The sequence below is a fragment of the Danio rerio genome, chromosome 10, assembly GCF_052040795.2.
Source record: "Danio rerio strain M-AB ecotype USA chromosome 10, GRCz13ab, whole genome shotgun sequence".
In the NCBI taxonomy this organism is placed as follows: Eukaryota; Metazoa; Chordata; class Actinopteri; order Cypriniformes; family Danionidae; genus Danio; species Danio rerio.
In genome coordinates this window covers 46,241,133-46,263,805 of record NC_141030.1, presented here as the reverse complement: position 1 = coordinate 46,263,805, position 22,673 = coordinate 46,241,133, and the positions used below count along the sequence as shown (strand labels likewise).

Below are 22,673 nucleotides of genomic sequence, written 5' to 3'. Positions count from 1 at the left end.
TGTTCCAAACCTGTTTGACTTTATTTCTGTTTGAACTCAAAAGAAGATATTTTGAAGAATGTTGTAAACCTGCATAGTATTCTCTGTAGAAGTCAATGGCTACCAGTTTCCAGCATTCCTCAAAATATCTTGTGTGTTCAACGGAAATGTAAATGAGTGAATTTTCATATTTTTGGGTGAACATTTTCACATTCTTGGAGTGAATCGTGCTTTAAAGTGATTAACAAAAGCTGGGGATTAAATATTATAATAAATAGACAGTATTTTGCTTTTGCTCAGTTTATCATCAGTTTATGTGTGTTTTTTGACTCTTAATGTAAATTCTGTCATTATTTTTATTCCTCCACTTGTTCCAAACCTGTTTGACTTTCTTTATTCTGTTGAACACAGAAGAAGATATTTTGAAGAATGTTGGCAACCTCCATAGTATTTTCTGTAAAAGTCAATAGCTAACAGTCTCCAACATTCCTCAAAATATCTTCCTTTGTATTCAACAGAAATGTAATTGAGTGAATTTTCATTTTGGGGGGTGAACACTCATTCTTGGAGTGGATACTGCTTTAAAGGGATTTAAATAACCTGTTTCTTTGTTTTTCAGCAGTGGTCATGGGTATCATTATTATATTTGTCTTCCGGAAAGTTCACACAAACGTTCACAAAGACTGTGGATTAAATATTATAATAAATAGTCAGTCTTGTGCTGTATTATAAGCCAGTTTATCTTCAGTTCGTGTGTGTTTTTTGATTCAGTTCACCCACAAATGAAAATTCTGTCTTCGTTTTTTATTCCTCCACTTATTCCAAACCTGTTTGACTTTCTTTTTTCTGTTGAACACAAAAGAAGATACTTTGAAGAATGTTGGAAACCTCCATAGTAATCTCTGTAGAAGTAAATGGCTACCAGTTTGTAGCATTCCTCAAAATATCTTCTTTTGTGTTCAACAGAAAACAGAAACTGAATTGCATGTTAATGAGTGAATTAGCTTTTTTTTTCGGCTGAAAACATTTTTGGAGCGAAAAGTGCTTTAAATAAAACGTGATTTTATTGTTGTTTTTCACCTGAGTGATCATTATTATATTTTCTTCCAGAAAGTTCACATGAACGTTCACAAAGGATGTGGATTAAATATAATAAACTGACAGTATTTTGCTTTATAACATCTCATTTTATCGTCAGTTCATGTGTTGTTTGACTCTTAAAGGGACAGATCACTTAAAAAATGAAAGTTTTGTCATCATTTTTTATTCCTCCACTTGTTTCAAACTTATATAACTATCCTTATTTTTGTTGAACGCAAAAGAAGATAGTTTAAAGAATGTTAGAAACCTGCATAGTATTGTAAAAGTCAGTGGTTGCCAGTTTCCAACATTCCTCAAAATATCTTCTTTTGCGTTCAACAGAAATGTAATTGAGTGAATTATTTGGTGGGTGAACACTGTCCTTCTTGAAGTGAATGGTGCTTTAAAGTGATTTAAATAACATGTTTTTGTGTGTGTGTGTGTGTGTGTGTGTGTGTTTTCTCCAGAGTGGTCATGAGTATCGTTAGTGTCATGATATGGCACTTTTGGGCAGATTTCGACTCCTGCCGTCAGCTCCTGAGTCTTTGTCTGTGGATAAGATGACCCAGTTTCACCGTCGGTGTCGAGTTGCAGCTCCGGCCCTGTGAGTGCATATGTGTGTGTGTGTGTGTGCCTATATGTGTGTGTGGGTTTGTGTGTGTGTGTGTGTGTATATATAAGTGTGAGCATGTGTGTGTGTGTGTTTGTGTTTTGTGACATATCAGAGCACAAACTTATATAATGTCACAGATATGACACCGGTATTAAAAGGTGACTTATGAGGACATTGGCCATGTCCACGTTTTTCAAAAGGCTTATAAATCACACAGATAATTTTTACAGAGAGTGCAAGTGCACACAGTTTCTTGTGAGGGCTGTGTTTAGGGATAGTTTTGGTGGAAAATACAGTTTATACAGTATAAAAACAATAGAAATCTATGGAATGTCCCCATAATTCATAAAAACAAGTAAGTTTGTGTGTGTGTGTGTGTGATCCTGCTATTTATCACATTCCAAAGACTAAATGTCCCCTCAAGTATAGCAATACCAGAACTTTTTGACCTTGTAGGGACATTTTTTGGTCCCCATAACGAAAACTGCACAGTGTGTGTGTGTTTATGTGTGTATGTGCATGTGTATTTGTATCTGTGTATCTGTGTGTGTGTGTGTGTGTGTCTGTATGTGCACCAGGTCTCTGCTAAGCGCGTCTGTTGACAGGTATGATAGAGAGTGCATGTGCCCCCAGAGGCCTCACTCACACACACACACTCACACACACACACACACACACAGCAGACAATCGAGTGTGAGATGGTAATGGGAGCAGGGCCCCGAGGGTCCGGCCGTGGGGCTGGGAGGGCCGCGGCTCCTGTGTCACGGCTAGGCTGATGTCAAGGTTTGAGTTTACGAGCAAACCCCCGTCTCTCTTTCTACACACACACACACACAGATACACATGCAGATACACACACACACACACACACATGCAGATACACACACAAACAGATATACACATACATAGACAAACAAACAGATGCACACACACACTCACACACAGTTACATGAAGATAGACACGCACACAGATACACACACATGGATACATATATAGGTACACACACACACACAGATACACACATTCACAGATACACATGTATATATAAACACACAAGCAGATACACACACAGAGATACACACACACAGACACAGATACACATGCAGATACACATGCAGATACACACACAAACAGATATAAACATACATAGACAAACAAACAGATGCACACACACACTCACACACAGTTACATGAAGATAGACATGCACACCCACACAGATACACACACATGGATACATATATAGGTACACACACACACACAGATACACACATTCACAGATACACATGTATATATAAACACACAAGCAGATACACACACAGAGATACACACACACACACACACAGATACACATGCAGATACACATGCAGATACACACACAAACAGATATACACACACATAGACAAACAAACAGATGCTCACACACACACACACACACACACACACACACACACACACACACACACACACACACACACATAAACACATGCAGATACACACACAAACAGATATACACACACATAGACAAACAAACAGATGCACACACACACTCACACACAGTTACATGAAGATACACACGCAGACACGCAAACGCACACAGATACACACACATGGATACATATATAGGTACACACACACACACACACACACACACACAGATACACACATTCACAGATACACATGTGGATATAAACACACAAACAGATACACACACAGAGACACACACACACACACACACACACACACAAACATATACAAACACATGCACACACAAACACACACATACACGGACATGCAGATATACACACACACAAACACACAAACAGATACACACACACATATACAAAGATGCACATGCAGACACGCACAAACAAACAAACACACACACACACACACACACACACACACACACACATACAGTTCACGCAAATGCAGATACACACACGCAGATACCCACACATACACACACATACACACACACACACACACACACACACACACACACACTCAGCATTACTAAGCCCTGAGCCTCCCAGGTCTCTGAGATTTCCCCCTGGAGGCTGATCGCTCCTAATCAAAATTAATTGCCTGTCCTTGAGAACTGTAATCGGGTTTCACTCTCTCTCTCTCTCTCTCTCTCTCTCTCTCTCTCTCTCTCTCTCTCTTTCTCTCTCTCTCTTTCAGTTTTGAGCTCAACAGGCTCACATATTTCATCTGCATCATGTTTGTCAGATTTGAATGCAGCAACGCAAAATGTGGATTTCACAAACCTGGAAATGGATATGAAGCACGATCATGTTTGATAATGCACCAACATAAGCGTAAATGTTTATATTTACAAAATGTATGAGTCTCGGGAATCTTTAGAAAACCCGATGTAGATCTTACTTCTCTTCAAAACTAAAAGAAATAAATGTTTGTGTTAAATGTAAACGTACATCACAGTGCACAACATCATGATCAGAGTTTTCTTTCTTAATGACTTGAAAAACAATTTGCTCCAAAAATACTTTAGAAAAGTGTTTAAGTGTAAAATTCCACAAATAATTTTATATCTTTTTTCAATTTTTGAATTTCATATTTTTATCTTTTATTTTTCATTCGTTTCAGATAAGAACATAATGGTGTATTAGTTTAATTTACAATTTAATTCATATCATGTGTATCATTTATAAAGCTCTTCTTTTATAAAATATGATTTAAAAAAACACTGTTACAAAAATGTAGTAATATACTTTGCATTTATTTCACGTCAAAAATAAATGTGTGTGTGTGTGTGTGTGTGTGTGTGTGTGTGTGTGTGTGTGTGTGTGTGTGTGTGAAATAAATTTGAAAAATTCATTCATTTTCTTGTCGGCTTAGTCCCTTTATTAATCTGGGGTCACCACAGCAGAATGAACCGCCACCTTATCCAGCACATTTATGCATCGGATGCCCTTCCAGCCGCAACCCATCTCTGGGAAACATCCATACACACACTCTTTCACTAAGGACAATTTAGCCTACCCAATTCACCTGTACTGCATGTCTTTGGACTGTGGGGGAAACCGGAGCACCCGGAGGAAACCCACGGGAATACAGGGAGAACATGTAAACTCCAAACGCCAACTGAGCCGAGGATTGAACCAGCGACCTTCTTGCTGTGAGGCGACAGCACTACCTACTGCGCCACTATGTCGCCTTGATAAAAATATGAAATTCAAAAATGATTTAATTAACAATTATTTAAGAATTTTTTATTATTTATTACATTTTTTATGTATTTGTGCAAATATATTTTAAGTAATAAAGAAAGAAAACTATGATCATGGCAGCACGGTGGAGACGGTGGAAAATGTAAAACTCTAAGGGCTCTATTTTGACAGTCCATGCGCAAAACGCAGGGCGCAAACACTTTCAGGGCGTGTCAGAATGCATTTTTACTAATGCATTTTTTACTAACACAGAATGCATTTTACACTAAGGATGGAAAAATCCACTTTGATCTAAAAGGGTTGAGTTTATTTTCTTAATGAGTTATAGGTGTGTTTTGAGAATAAACCAATCAGAGTCTCATCTCCCATTCCCTTTAAGAGCCAGCTGCGTCATGCCATAAGCACATTTGCTATTTACCTGACGTAAAGTAAGTGTGAGTGGAAAAACTGAGCATTTCACAAGCAAGAAAACTGTTAAACAGAGCATCTACAGCACGAGAATGACAGATAAATGATCTACTTTCACTTTCGCTCTTGTGGATAGGGAAACCTTTATGCAAAGACATCAATTAGCCTATAAATAATTAATTTTGTTTGTTAAGTGCAAAGATTTGTTTCAAAACTATTTCTAAATTCAGTTCTAATTTCCAGCAAACGAATAAATGAATAATAATAACAAAATGTGCTCAAAATACTGAGTTATATCCTAAAACACATGCTGTGCCCCATATGGTCTAAAACCTGACAGGTGGGCAAATCTAAGCTTGTTTTTAATAAAACAAATATAAATATGGATATAATAAATAACACTGCTAATAATAATGACATTATACAAAAGCAAATTGTTATGAATGAACTGAAAATGCCTCCAGAGATGAAGAAGACATGAAAGCAGTGATTTTTCATATTTATGTGGGCTAGAAAATAATATGTTTTGTAATATTTGAATCCTTTATATTTATATCCTATATATATCCTTATTATATCCTATATATATCCTTAATATTAAATTTTTTTCATATGTAAAGATATTTGTGTATTGCTCTACATCTTGTGCGTATTAAGCAATAAGCAGTGTGTAAGCGAGGTGCAACTCTGCGCCGGAGTTTAGACCGGGTTTGTTTTGGTCTATTGAAAAATCTATTATAGTTTCTCAAAATAGCAACGCGCCAGCGGTCCGCCTCAGAACGCCTTCCTTTTTAGACCAGAACACCTATGGGCGCACATCTGACCGCAAATGCATTTGCTATTTAAACAGCGCCAAAACCACTCTTGCGCCAAGCTGAAACTACCAAAAGACTATTGCGCCGCGTCTTGCGCCACACTGCGCCGGGTGTATGATAGGGCCCTCTGTGTTTGATCTTTTTTATGCATGATTATGCTGATTATGAACTGATGTATAAATGCAATATCGAACTCGTAGCAGCTGTATATCGTCACTGGTGGGAGGCGTGCATTAGCATGAGGAGAGTACTATCATTTTGTGTTTGAGTTGTGATGGATTTCTCCATTCCTGCACCCCTGTCGAGACCTGTTTTGCCCTTATAACCCTTTATTTCTTGATTTTTCTAAATTAGTAGTTGTATGATCTGCTGTGCAAACACAGCTTTGCGCTCCATTTCCTCCAGACGGCTTTAAGACTGTGCGTCAACATTAGCAGTCAACTGGTGGATCGTATCGCACACAACTGAGAAAGAAGCTTAATTGAAACTTTTATGGCTTTGTTACTTTTTTTTCCACTTCTAGTGTTACATGATGTCAGCCTGGATCTGACTGAGACGTATAGTTTGCATTTTCTATTAGATCATTTAGCAGACAACCAAGAAACAAGAGAATGATGTTTTTTTTTAAGGTTTTTCTATTAACTTTGACATTTTTTACTTGTTGAATTGAGTCAGAAAAATAAAAAAAAAGTTTCCTTTTTACATAGAAAAAAAAATGTATAAAATGTTTTTACAGTTACTTTATTTTAGTTAACCTTATATCAATAATATTTAAAGCTGGATTGTTTGTTGGACACTAGCCCCTTTCACACAGGGATACCGGTAAATATCCGGAAAATTTACGGAACGACTTTACTGGTGGATTAAAAAGAGCGCTGATCACACAGGCGAGGACGTTACAGAATTTTTCCGGAAAAGAGCATTCACACATCCATTTCAAAATGCCGGTAAATTATGACATCATTAACCAGAAATGAGCTCTAAATGGCTGCGCTTGTATTTGTAAACATTCAACTACATTACAAACTGGAGGCATGGATATTGTGAACAACTTCGATGAAACACAGAGAAACACTTTCACTTGTCGAGATGCTTGTTGATAATATGATATTTTTGCTTGTTGAATTGAGTCAGAAGAATTTTACAGGGACTTTTAGTTAGAATTTTTAGCATTATATGAACATTATTTCAAGCTAAATATTTTTATATTCTGCTGGATTTCATGGGAAACAAGCAAGAAAAAAAGCTTTGTTTTAAATTTTTTTTAAATTTTGTATATGTTAGACTCACTCAATCTTTTTAAGATGTTTAGTTTTATTTTAATACAACCATTGTTGTTTTTTTATAATACAACAACAACAAAAACTCTGCTTAATGTAGGCATTTTTCTTTTAGGTTTTGCTGGAATAAAAAAATAAAACAAATCTCTATAGGTTAATATTTTTAGCCATTTATTCTTTTGATTGGCTACTAAACAAACCTTTGTGTTTAGGAAACTTGCCTAATTCACCTAATTAACAGAGTTACGCTTTTTAAATGTCACTTTAAGCAGAATACTTCAAATTAGAAGTTATTATTCAAAAAAAATCTTCTCTTTGTTGAAAAAAAACACTGGAAATATTTCATATTTTATCTTCAACTACATTTCAACTTCATCTTCATTTCCATTAATCCATGGGACTTTATTGCATACAACCAATGAACCAGCCTAATTTATATGACTTAACCATACACTGAAAATAAAGATTTAATAGATTTACTGCATTATCTTAATAAGTAAGGTAAGTGATTGTAAACAATTTATATGAGCTGACTTTAAACAAACAAATGAAGTTGAACATTACTAAATAATTTTATTTTGTTTACATTCAGCATATATAAATTATTTGCAACCACTGACCTTACAAAAAGTGAATCAAATGAACAGTTTTTGTCAGTGTATCTCTTTGGGGACATTTAGTCCCCCTAATTTTCACACAACCAAGAAGCCAGCATAATTTAACTGTTTAAAACTTTTTCCTTTGACTATGTTGATTTTATTTTCTTAGTTCTACTTCTGAGTCAAGTCTGACGTAATCTCGCAGTAAATGCAGATTGTCCCCAGGGGCTGTTTTAAGCCCCATGTGTGATTGTTTGGGCCTGTTTCCCACTCAAACGTTTAGAATAAATAACCGTCCCCTCCACAGGCCCATTAGCATGTGATTTGATACACATCATCATGTTAGTAAATGAATGGCAGATTGGTGAGTCGTCCCCCCCGGCAGGGCAATCGATGATCTCTCCGGGGCCCCGGGGCCTCCACACACCTCCTTATCAGAGCTGGTCTTCATTAAAGCCCATTAACATTCTCTCTCACACCTTGCCTTCAGCCGGACGCCCAGCCGGGATCCAGACCCCTCGCTGACAGCCCTCAATGAGCAATGCGCACATTCATTCATTCATTTATGTAGATTCTTGGGTAGATTACTTATGAACTGTAATTCGATACTGATTACAAATTACGTGATACAATTTGTAGTGGGTTATAGTCTTAATTTACACATTTATTTGAATGTAATCTAACTATTTTTAGATTACAAATGGGTAGATTACTTAAAAACTGTGATCCAATACTAATTACAAATTACGTGATACAATTTGTAGTGGGTTATAGTCTTAATTTACACATTTATTTGAATGTAATCGGACTATTTTTGGGCTACTTATGGGTAAATTAATTAAAACTGTGATCCGATACTGATTACAAATTACATGGTACAATTGTAGTGGTTAATAGTCTTAAATTACACATTTATTTTTATGTAATCTGACTATTTTTAGATTACATATGGGTAGATTACTTAAAAACTGTGATCCGATACTAATTACAAATTACATGATACAATTTGTAGAGGTTAATAGTCTTAATTTACACAGTTATTTGAATGTAATCTGACTACTTTTAGATTACTTATGGGTAGATTAATTATTACTGTGAACTGATTACACATTGCATGATACATTTTGTAATCGGTAAAAGTCTCTTAAGATACACATTTATTTTAATGCAATCTGACTACTTTTAGATTACCTAAGGGTAGATTACTTATGAACTGTAATCCGATACTGATTAAAAATGGCATGATACAATTTGTAGTCTGTAATAAAGTCTCTTAAATTACACATAAATTTTATTGTAATCTGACTAGTTATAGGTTACTTATCGATAGATTACTTATGGTCTGTAATTCGATACTGATTACAAATAGCATGACACAATTTGTAGTCGATAATAGTCTTTTAATTTACACATTTATCTTTATGTAATCTGACTACTTTTAGATTACTTATAGAAAGATTACTTATAACTGTAATCTGATACCGATTACAAGTTTCATAATACAATTTGTAGTGGGTAATAGTCTTAATTTACACATTACTTTGAATGTAATCTGACTACTTTTTGATTACTTATAGGTAGATTACTGATGAACTGTAATCCGATACTGATTATAAATTGCATGATATATTTTATGGTTGATAATAGATACATTTATTTTAATGTAATCTGACTACTTTTATATTACTTATGGGTAGATTACTCTTGAATTTTATTTAGTTACTGATTATAAATTGCATGGTACAATTTGCAGGGGGTAATAATCTTAATTTACACATTTATTTAAAGGTAATCTGACAACATTTAGATTACTTTTTTGTCTAGATTACTTTGAACTGTAATACAATACTGATTACAAATTGTATGAAACTATTTGTAGTCGGTAATAAAGTCTATTACATTACACATTTATTTTAATGTAATCTGACTACTTTTAGATTACTTTTTTTGTAGATTAATTATGAACTGCAATCCGATACTGATTACAAATTGCATGATACAAATTGTAGTGGGTTATCTAAATTTACACACTTCTTTTAATGTAATCTGACAACTTTTAGATTACTTATAGTTAGATTACTTATGAACTGTAATCCGATACAGATTACAAATTGCATGGTACAATTTGTAGTCCACAATAAAGTCTCTTAAATTGCACATTTACTTTATTGTAATCTGACTACTTTTAGATTACTTTTTTGTGTAGATTACTTATGAACTGTAATCCGATACCGATTACAAATTACATGGTACAGTTTGTAGTGGGTTATAATCTTAATTCACACATTTATTTAAATGTACTCTGACTACTTTTAGATTACATGGGTAGATTACTTATGAACTGTAATCCAACACTGATTCCAAATTGCATGAAACAATTTGTAGTCTGTAATAAAATCTCTTACATTACACATTTGTTTTAATTTAATCTGACTACTTTTAGATTACATATGAGTTGTAACCCAAAACTAATCACACAATTGCATGATACAATTTGTAATAAAGTCTCCTAAATTACACATTTATTTTAACATAATCTTGAGTATTTTAAGGTTACTGACCAGTAGATTGCTTTTGAATTGTAGTTAATTACTGATTGTGAACTACATTACAAGATTTGGTGTCAATAATATAATCTCTTAGATTAACCTTTATGTTAATGTAATCGGACTATTTTTTGGATTACATTAAGATTACTTTTGTGCTAAACCCATGTCACATATTGCAGAAGAAAGAAAATCGTAAAAGTTTGGAAGCACTTGAAGGAGAGTAAACAGTGAGTACAATAAATGAAGAGAGCTCAAATCAACTGGTTACCCTGAAAACCCTAAGTGCTTTAATGTATTTGTTGGTGTATTTTCATTTTGGGGTGAATTATCCTTTTAATGAACATATAAACAATTAATAGCTATTAAGACCGATGCGGTTTGGAACTGGTACTGTGAAAAGTATGATGCTAATATTGACTTGAATAGGAATCGTGTTGTGTAGGTTGTGGCGCTGTATCGTTGGTGTGTTTCTGAAAATGAATGAAGCACAGCTGCTCTGCTCATCTGAGAAAAATGTCCGGCATTCGGAAGAAAACACTGAGACGTTTCAGCTTTCTGAGTTATTGATAATGCGGCGTATCATACATCATCTGTGGCTCCGCTTCCTCTACAAATACATCTGCATATGCATTCGGCTGGACCATATAGTTATATATTTATTGTATGTGATTATGGGATATACGTATTCAATTCAATAAACTTTGTCTCCCACAGGGGTTAGAAAATTGTCTGCATGCGAAGTCATGTGGAAAAGTTATGCTACATTATTTACAATGTGTAGTATTTATATATTTGTGGTACTGTCTTCAATTTATGCACTGTAAAACCTGAAAAGTTAAGGTAACTCAAACCATTTGAGGAAACCGATTGCAACAAACAATTTAAGTCCAAAAACTAATCCTATTGAGTACTGTGAACTTGATCTACTTGAGTAAATGAAGCAATCTGAGCACAGTAAAAACCCCCCAAAAAATGAAGAGAACTCAAACCAACTGAGTACTGTAAAACCCAATAAGTTAAGGCAACTCAAATCGTTTGAGGATACTGATTGCTACAAACCATTTAAGTTTAAACACTAATCTATATGAGTACTGTAAACTTGCTCCATTTAAGTTAAAGTAATGAGGTATTATCTTAACTCATTACCTTCAACAATGAGTTCAGTGCTCTTTTTTTAAATGAGTACATTTAACTTTTAGTAAAGTTTGAGTTAACTACACTCATTTAATTTGATAAAGTTGACTGTTGGGTTTTACAGTGTGTTGATTTTAATTTTAGTTTGGTTACTAATGTACCATATATTTAAGAAGGCATAGATGTAAAATGAATGTTACGTCATATTCTATATTAAATTACATTACATAGATTGGAATCTATTTTTAGGACTATTCAATTTTCACTGTTTTAAGGACTAGCAGATTATAACCACATTATCTTTATATTTTATTTGTTTTGTTTTTAAATTGGGCTGTTTTTAACAGCACTGTAAAATGCAAAATGCAATGCAATGTGCTTGTTAAATCCTACGTAATATAGCATAAAGATACCGAATCCTGTTTTTTTTTTGTCTATTTTCAATACAATTAAGCACATTGATTCCATGTTTGTGATCAAAATAATTGAACAGTGTTGCATCAGTTTAAATGTATTAATTAATATTAAGTAATAACTATAAATAGTTATTTATCCTAGTATTTGGATAATTGAGTTCACACCATTTTAAAATGAATATTTTTATCAATTTCTCAGTGAATATTGGCAATGTATTTTGGTGCATTTGAACAAAACAGATTTATTAAACAGATATATTTATTGAAATAATAGTTTAGTCACCAAACATATTTTGAAATTAAAAAGTAATACGATTCAATTCAAGCAAATTATTGCAATAAAAATGACAAACTACAAAATTTCAATTACATTTCAAATTTTTTTTTATTTCTCTTGATTTTTTCTCTTTTGCAGTTAATATTTTTCTATAACACAAATTTGGGTATACTAGTTTTTGAACCGATATGGTAAGTTATGTTGTTAGATAAGCTCCATATTCGGCTTCATTACTGGCTAATATAATCTAATTTAATATATATATATATATATATATATATATATATATATATATATATATATATATATATATATATATATATATATATATATATATATATATATATATATATATAGTTGAAGTCAGATTTATTAGCCCCCCTTTGAATTTATTTTTATTTTTTTATATTTCCCATGTTACGTTTAATAGAGCAAGGAAATGTTCACAGTATGTCTGATAATATTTGTTCTTCTGGAGAAAGTCTTACTTGTTTTATTTCGGCTAGAATAAAAGCAGTTTTAAAATTTTTAAACACCATTTTTCGGTCAATATTATTAGCCCCTTATTTTTTTCTTGATAGTCTATAGAACAAACCATCATTATACAATAACTTGCCTAATTACCCTAACCTGCCTAATTAAACTAATTAACATAGTTAAGCTTTGAAATGTCACTTTAAGCTGTATAGAAGTCTCTTGAAAAAGATCTAGTCAAATAATATGTGCTGTCATCATGGCAAAGATAAAATAAATCAGTTATTAGAGATGAGTTATTAAAACTATTATGATCAGAAATGTGTTGAAGAAATCTTCTCTCAGTTAAACAGAAATTGGGGTAAAAATAAACAAAGGGGCGAATAATTCTGACTTCAATAGTATATATATTTTGATTTGATGAATTTTAAAATAATACGTCATTATTTTCATGATTAATGTACATTTACTGCCACTTCTTATCATTGTAATGTATAAAAGGTAACATTATTTCATCTTTAAAGTATGTTGATTCCAATATGTGAGTTTAAAGTATTTACAGCATCTCAAAAAAAATGTTCAAATATTTTAATGATCAAATTAATTACATACCTATATTAAACATATTATATAATTTCTAAAATGTAGTCTATAAAATAAAAAATAATAATAAAGAAAACCTGTAGGGCTGTTAAGATGTCGACATTATTTTAACACAATGTGAGATTATTGTGATGATAATTAAGTGCATTTACTGCCACTTCTCATTATTGTAATGTAAAAAGGTCACATTATTTCACTTGTAAAGCGGCCATATGTTAATCTCAGTTAGTTCAAATGACAAACAATAAATAAAGGAACAATTCTGAACTTTCTTAACTTGTGATTCATGATGAGAATAAATATGTAGCTCATCAAATACAAACAAATACATCTCATTTTAAATAATAGTATTAATCATTATACAATATATAACTAGAATTATTATAAGTATATTATTAACAACCATAAAACAATACATAAAAATGTCATTAATAATATTAATGCTGTCAAAGGATTAAGCAAGATTGATCACATTTCTTTTGTATGTGTTTAGTATGTGTATATAACACAAATACACACAGTACACATGTATATTATGTAAAACACAAACTTTTTCCTTTGATGTTATTAATGTGTATATGTAATATATGTTCATTCATTTTCTTTTCGGCTTAGTCCCTTAATTAATCTGGGGTCGCCACAGCGGAATGAACCGCCAACTTATCCAGCATATGTTTTACGCAGCGGATGCCCTTCCAGCTGCAACCCATCTCTGGAAAACATCCACACGCTCATTCACACTCATACACTACAGATAATTAAGCCTACCCAATTTGTAATATATGTATGTAACACTATATGAATATATACATCTGTACTGTTGAACTATATTTATATTTTTGAGCGCGTGTGTGTGTGTGTGTGTGTGTGTGTAAATTTCACCTGAATGGGCTCATTTCACAGGCTGTGTGGTGTCCTGAACGTCATTGTTTGCTCTGCCTGTGGTTTACTTCAGTCTTCACTGTGGTTGATGCTGTGTTTACTGTGTTGAGGAGAGTCTGCTGTTTTATGGTCAGTGTTTGTGTCCTAATAACACCTCATTTCCTCTCCACACCAGACTGAGCAAAACTGAAACAAACTGACAGAGTGCTGAAGGTCTTTAACACCTCTGCTGTCCACATGTCCAGCAATACACAACCGTAAGGCCATTCAGTCAACAAGTAAACCAAACTAATATCTTACGTTTAACCTCACGATGACACATATAGGTCATAAGTGCTTAACAAAATGTTTGTTTTGTACAAAAATACTATAATTGTTCAAGACAATACTAGAAAGATTAATTTACTCATAGCAGTTGGTGTTTCTGTGTGCAGTCATGGGTTTCCTCCGGGTGCTCCGGTTTCCCCCACAGTCCAAACACATGCGCTATAGGGGAATTGCGTAAACAAAATTGGTCTTAGTGTGTGTTTGAATGAGAGTGTATGGATGTTTCCCAGCACTGGGTTGCAGCTGGAAAGGCATCTGCTGTGTAAAACATGCTGGATAAGTTGACAGTTCATTCAGCTGTGGCAACCTCTGATAAATAAGGGACTAAGCTGAAGGAAAATAAATGAATGGCTTCCACACAATTCCTCCATATTGTCCCAACACACATCGATTAAGTGGGCTTAATCGTGTTTCATAAATTTAAGTGGATTGAACATAAAATAATTAAGGTGTCCCCCAAAAAAAGAATTGGTTAGAATCACTAAAACCCCGAATTGTGTCGCTTTAACTCATTTTAAAGAAATAGTTTGAACAAGCAGCAAGAAATTTTTTGGAGTGCACTATGAAGTAAACAAAATAGGCTCATTCTTATTAACGTAGCCCTATATGTATTTCTGGAGATCACAATGGCTGCATCGCGTCTTTAAAATGAACGCTACGGGGTGGTTTGACACCAACTCAGGCTTATTCTGAAAACATACCCCTTTAAACATTTCTGGAGAGCGCCAAATACACGTCCCAGGAGGTATGTTTAATTGCTGTTTTTGTTTTCGCAAATCCACCAGAGTGCACCGTGGACGCTTTTTAAGATGTCAGATTTCTTCTGTGAGTGCTATTCGTGCCTGCTGTTCTTGCTTAAATCCACCAGAGGCCGCTGTGGACGCTTTTTCAGATGTCAGATTTCTCTCACGAGTGCTATTTGTGTCTGCTGTTCTTGCTTAAATCCACCAGAGGCCGCTGTGGATGCTTTTTAGGATGTCAGATTTCTCTCGCGAGGGCTATTCGTGCCTGCTGTTCTTGCTTAAATCCACCAGAGAGCGCTGTGGACGCTTTTTAAGATGTCAGATTTCTCTCGCGAGTGCTTTTTGTGTCTGCTGTTCTTGCTTAATTCCACCAGAGGCTGCTGTGGACGCTTTTTAGGATGTCAGATTTCTCTCGCGAGTGCTATTTGTGTCTGCTGTTCTTGCTTAAATCCACCAGAGGCCGATGTGGACGCTTTTTTAGATCTCAGATTTCTCTCGCGAGTGCTATTCTTGCCTGCTGTTCTTGCTTAAATCCACCAGAGGCCGCTGTGGACGCTGTTTAAGATGTCAGATTTCTCTCGCGAGTGCTATTTGTGTCTGCTGTTCTTGCTTAAATCTACCAGAGGTTGCTGTGGACTGACTGACCGATCGACTGACCCACCCTCCTCTTTCCTTAAGCCCAACCAATAGTGTTTTCAAAAGCACTGATTGACCCGCCCACCACCGTCCTTAAACCCAACTGACTGTTTTAAAAAGTAATGCAGAAAAAGAAAAGCCCTATATTTTACTACATTCTCACCTTGTTATTTACTTTTTTTATTGTTTGGCTTCTGTTTTTGTCTTACCCACTTTCTAGAATCGTTCTTTACTCCATCCGAACCCCATCATCATGGTCAACTCCTCTCTGCATCTCAAGTCTGCCTATATACGCAGCGAGCCACTTGAAAAACTGGTAACAGTAAAAAAAAAACGTCCACACTGAGGTAAGCAGTCAGCTGGAAAACGCAAACAGCGTCATACCGGCCCGTAGTGTTCATTTTAAAAACGAAATGCAGCCACACGTACTTCTGGCTACATAATTCACGATCTCCAAAAATGTATACAGGGCTACATTTTCAAAATGAGCCTATGTTGTATGACACCGTTCCTTTTCGCTTTACCAGCTGGCTGCTTACCTCCACATGGACGGCTTATGATCTGTTACCAGTTTGCCCAGTAGCTCACCACGTACGTCGGCAGACTTGAGATGCAGAGAGAAGTTGACAGTGACGACGGGGTTGGACAGCAGCCTCTGCTGGATTTATGTGAGAACAGCAGGTGCGAATGGCAGTCACGAGAGAAATTTGAGATCTGAAAAAGCATACACAGCCGCCTCTTGTGGAAAAAACGTAGTTCCTGGGACGTATTTGACGCTCTTCAGAAATGAATTTAGGTGTACGTTTCCAGAACAAGCCCGGGGTTGAAAAAGGTGATTAGTTACTTAAGGTGAGTAAGCCCATTGTCTTAAAAATTGACTTTAAAAAATAGAGTAAGCAAACTCATTGTAACTTGGAAATGCACTCAAAATAGTATGTTTGCTGATTGTTCGAACTACTTATTTAAAATGAGCTGAAACAACCGAATTATTGAGTTTTATTAGCGGACAACTTTATAGTTTTGTGTTCAATCTACTTAAAATTGTAAAAACTAAGTTAATTTAATTCCTTCATGTTGTCCCAACACGAATGGATTGTGTGGAACCCAGCATTTATTAAAGTGTGTTAAGTTGGCGTACTGTTCACATCTCTTCGCTGATTTATGAGAATTTTTTTTTTCAAGAAAGATCTGCTCTTTTTATTATTGTGTGCATGTGCTATTTATATTTTATGTGTGCTTATTTAGTTGCTTTGACAAGTCTTGTAGGTGCTAATGTTGTTGTTTGTGTTTATTTAATTCTCCTCCTTGGTGTGGGATGGGGAACTGAGGGTTTTTAAATGTTCTTGTTTACCCTTAGTTATTGTTTAAAAAAAGTGTAAATTATTGATATTGTGGTATTTTTTTGTAGACTCCACAAAAATAAGGAAAAAAAATTAAAATAAAAAATGGTTGACTTAATTGCAATAATTCTGCTCATTTTAAAATAACGTCAACTATTCGCTTTTTGCAGTGTGTATCTGCATGTGTTCAGTCTATCTGGAGAGCATTTGTTTCTCTTGATCTGAGTCTGTACTCAGAAGATCTGACACGGCAAGTGTTCTAAAAGTGTTATAAGGCGTTAGACAGGTTTAACACACGCCGTTTTCCAGCTGTTCCAAGCACTGCGACACGTCCTTCCGCTTCTGCCCTTCTCTCGGTTTCCTTGAGGAACAAAAGAGGGATTTCCTTTCGGACTGATAAATAGTCGGCCGCTGGAGTTATAATGGCAGAGAGAAGGTGCTTGTTTCATCACATTAACCCAGCCTTCGCTGACTAGGCATGGGACGATAACCAGTTTCAAGATGTACCCTGGATTATTGGAATAGTCAAGGTTTCACAACCGCTAGCATTTTCTGTTATACCGTTCCTAAGGTATATTACTTATTATTTATATATATATTTTTTGGGGACAGCATTATCTCCAGCAGCAAAGGAGCATCCACATCTAGAGCTACAAGTCATCTCACGATTTAGCAAATGTCTGAAAAACAAGTGGCTTATAAACCCACATCCTATAGAGCTGAACAGGGCAGTGGCTTTTCTTTATATCCAAAAAAAGAAAGCTCTCCATCGATGCCTTTTCAAGTTGTAAAGAAATCGGTGTTTTTGAAACTAATGAAGACATTATTTAAGCAACCCATTCCGAAAACATATTCCTATATACTTTTTTGGAGAGCGCCAAATACATCCCAGGAGCGACATTTTTTTGCAGTGTTTGTTTTTGCAAATCTATCAGAGGCCGCTGTGTACACTTTTTCAGATTTCTCTCGAGAGTCCCTTTCGTGCGTGCTTTTCTCGCGTAAATCCACCAGAGGCCGCTGTCAACTGACTGATCGACTGACCCATCTACAAGCAGCTATACCGTGGGAGCTGCAGGACCCGACCAGATTTCTTGCGGCGCAGGAATAAATTTTCAAATAAAGCACAGGAGTGGTCAGTACCTGGTGTAATTTGAATGGGAGTGGGGGGGTCTACCAATATTGCTCCCGTTAGCAGTAATTGGTGCGGCAGTTAGATAAAAAATTTAGTCCCGCGCAGATCTCTACCACCTACCTCCTTCCCTAAACCCAACCGACAGTGTTTTCAAAAGCACTGATTGACCAGCGCACTCCTTCTGCCCTAGACCCAAGCAATAGTGTTTTCATAAGTAATCCAGAAAAAGAAAGCCCTCGCAACAACCAGATTTTTATTACATTTTCAGATTTTACCACATTCTCACCCTGTTATTTACTTGTTTACTTGTTATTTACTTGCCGTTCGTGCCCGCAATGTTCTTGCGTAAAGCCGCCGGAGGCTGATGTTGAGTGACCGTCTGTCCCAATGACTGAATGATTGACTTGGCGACGGGCCAATTGGCCGACCCACCCTCCTCCTCCTTCCCTAAACCCAACCGTTTTTACCGATTGACCCGACCGCTCGCTTCCCTCCCTAAACCCAAGCAACAATTTACAAAATCCGTCCAGAAAAAGAAAAGTCCTCATCTAATTTTGACCGCGTTTTCGAATTTCACCACATTCTCGCCCCGTTATGAACTCGTTCACTTTATTTTTTGGATTCTGTTTTTGTCTTACCTGATTTCTGGAACTGCTCTTCCCCGGACTCGTTGGCATCGTCGCGGTCGGCTCCCCTCCAGACTCTCCGCTCCGTTGACGTGCACGACGAGCTAACCGGACAAACTGGTTGCGGCTGGAAAGCCCTCCACACGGAGGTGAGCTGTCAGCCGGCGAGCGCGAAGAGGAGCGGCGTCACACTGCCCTGTAGCGTTCAACTAAAAAAAATGTAATGCAGCCATACGTACCACCGGCCATGTAAATCGCGGTCTCCGTAAACATCGACGGAGCTACGTTTTCAGAATGAGCTTGGGTTGTGTTTATTTAATTTTTTTACTTTTGTTTTAGTCGTACCTGCTTTCTGGAACGGTTCTTCGTGGGACTCGGACTCTGTCATCGTGGTCAAGCTCCACGTCGTAAGTCCACCGACATACATGGTGAGCCACTGGGCAAACTGGTTACAGCGCGAAAAGGGACATCGACATACCGCCCTGTAGCATTAGTTTTAAAGACTAAATGTAGCCGGACGTACTTCTGACTACATAAATCACAATCTCCAGAAATGTATATAGAGCTACGTTTTCAGAATGAACCTATATCGCAACTTAGCCTGACATGTTTACTCTTCCAAAATATTTTTTAAAACACAACATATTGTGTTCAATGGGAAAAAGTCGTTGTTTTCTTACCCAGACATGTGAAAAGAACTTATTTTAGAGCAGAAATCACAAAACTGTGATATTTTTATCCAAGGTTATAAAACCGAAATCATATTCCGCTGACAGATGGAATGGAGATGAGGTGATGGGGATTTACTGTGGGTTTTCTTTTCTCTTTGCTCCGTCTTCGTCATGATTGGATTTGTAGTCTAATTGGCATAATTTAGGATGAATGAGCAGCATTGTGACTGGATGATGCACTTCAGGAGAAATCATTTCATATTTCTTGAGTTTGTAGACACTGAAATACTCATAGTAGCTGTGGTTCCATTCAAAGATGTGAATTAGATTTATTTTATAGAAAATGCTTCTTGATGTTTTTATATTGAATTTGTCAATATTTGGACTAGAAAAGGGAAAGCTCTAAGTTTAGGAAAACCTATTTTTGCAGTGTGAGTTTGCAATAATTATGGCTAATCTTAAGCACTTCATATTAACATTTTAGTAGTTTAAAACAATATATTGTGCAATAAATAATATATAGAGAAATAAGTGTGTAAAACAACAGAAAAAGTACTGGCAGTTTACTATCAGGCTTTTGTACTGTAATTTACAACACCAACCCAGACAATATATCACTTCAAACTATTAAAAATGTTAATAAAAGCCACTTATTGAAACTTTTCAACATCAAAAAGAAAGATTAAGGTTCCATAATGCAAATTAAAACCATAAATAAATGAAAAATAGATGACTGTAAGCAGTCACCGGCTGATTACTTTCACATATTTTGGTCATGTTCAAAATTAACAAACTATTGGTCATTTATTTTTTAAATTCTTTCTCAAGCTCTTAATATAATCATCACTCCTGACCATCTGACTGCCCTTTTTGGATATGTTCCAAGCCCAACTTCACAAACATCAGCACGCCGCATCACTGTCTTTACCACCTTGCTCGCTAGGCACGCAGTTCTCCTCAAATGGAAACATGTGTCCGCTCCATCAACAGAACACTGGATTAAAGAAGTTCTACATTGCATCTGTCTTGAGAAACTGAGACATTGTTTTAAAGCAGGGGTCACCAATCTTGGTCCTGGAGGGCCGGTGTCCCTTCAGGGTTTAGCCCCAACTTACCTCAACACACCTGCCTGGGTGTTTTAAGTATACCTAGTAAGACCTTGATTAGCTTGTTCAGGTGTATTTGATTAGGGTTGGAGCTAAAATCTGCAGGACTTTGGTGATCCCTGTTTTAAAGGATCACTGAACTCTTTTAACAAAACTCGGAGTTCCATACTGTCTGTCTTGAGAACCTTAACATTTCAGGACCTGCTCACTAGAATTGTAAAAGGGAGAAAGAGAGACTTCTAGTGTTTACTTTACATTTTCTTCTTTGATATTTACCCATATGTTAAATATCTTTTTATTTATTTATTTATTTTGGTTAATTATTTGTTTATCTATGTCTTGATTCATCTTTGTGTACTTATTAAAGGCCTCAGGAAATAGGGAGGGGTAGGAGATGGGAGGGATGGTGCTTAGAAGGCGGCAGAAAAGTGTAAGTTTGATTGAAGAGTTCTGCAGTTTCCTTGTTTTTGTTCTTATATATTTCATGTCATCTCTTTGCTGATAGGACTTCTATTTTTCATATACAGTTGAAACCAGAAGTCAGATGTTAATGTGACTAAACTTTTTCTCTTTTAGGTAAGTTAGGATTATCACATGTTTCTGTTCTGCCTAATAGCAGAATAATGAGATTTTTTTAAAAAGAAATTGTTATAACTTTTCTTGAAAGCCCAGTTTACACACAATCAGATTATTTTGCCTCTGAAAAAGCTCAGATGATGATGTTGAGGTTTTGGAAGTTTCTGATTGGCTAATTGACAACATCTGAGTTTACTGGAGGCACAACTGTAGAATAGTATTTAAGGAAAACCTCAAACACACTGCTTCCTTGTGTGACAACATGGAGAATCAACAAGCCAGAATCAACACAATAGCCTGATTACAATCTGCTAAATTACACTGGGGAAAAGACTCATTTTTGGAGACATGTCCTGTGGTCTGATGGAGCTAAGATTGAACTGTTTAGCCATAATGACCAATGGAGGACAAGGGGGAAAGCTTACAAGCCTAGGAACACCATCCCAACTGTGAAGTATGTGGACGGCAGCATACTACCAAGTTAGTTCAAATGTGTTTTAAGGACAACACAGTGAATGCTTGGAGTGGCAATCACAAAGCCCTGATCTCAATCCTATAGAAAATTTGTGGGCAGAGTTGAAAAAGCTTGTGCGAGCAAGACAGCCAACAAATCTGATGCAGTTACACCAATTCTGTCAAGAGGAATGGGACAAAATTTCTGCAAACTAATGTGAGAAGCTTGTGGAGGGAGACCCAAAACATTTGACCAAAGTTACAGTTTAAAAGCAAAGCTAAAAAATACCAAGGAAATGTGTGTAAACTTTTGACTGTTTAGAAATGAATAAAAAATTCTCTCAAAAAAAAAAAGTTCTCATTATATTGGCATTTAGCAAATGTAAATCATTTAGGTAATCCTAACAGACCTAAAAAAGCAAACGTTTAGCATGATTTACCATCAGACATGTATTTAAACTTCTGGTTTCAACTGTACATTAATAAGTTTGTATATTATCTAAAAAAAATTCAAATCAAAATATTGAAAATTTTAAAAAAAAATATGGAAAACTGTTCATTCACTGATATTATTTTACAATATGAAGAACAAAAAAAAGCTGTAAGTATATTTGGCCTTTAGTGTTGCTCTTCCTGATCCGGAAACACAATGAAAGAGTTCAAATGTGCACACAGCGACATAAACAAAACAACTGCTCCAGCCCATATAAATCCAGTCTACTTCCTGTCTGCTAGGGGTGGCTGATCATTGCAGAGACACT

The 22,673-nt window shown here is 35.6% G+C and overlaps 1 long non-coding RNA gene across 2 annotated transcripts in view; it reads left to right on the top strand.

Moving 5' to 3' along the window:
• The window catches only part of LOC141376473 (uncharacterized), a 61,629-nt gene that overhangs the window by 13,022 nt on the left and 25,934 nt on the right, over nucleotides 1-22,673 (top strand). The window contains exons 3-6 of one of the 2 annotated variants that reach the window (XR_015501568.1): nucleotides 1,527-1,663; nucleotides 14,478-15,415; nucleotides 15,581-15,920; nucleotides 15,996-17,423. This is a non-coding gene — a long non-coding RNA (uncharacterized LOC141376473). Of the gene's footprint in view, nucleotides 1-1,526; nucleotides 1,664-14,477; nucleotides 15,416-15,580; nucleotides 15,921-15,995; nucleotides 17,424-22,673 lie in introns of those variants that run through there. The other variant, XR_015501567.1, reaches the window with a different exon arrangement.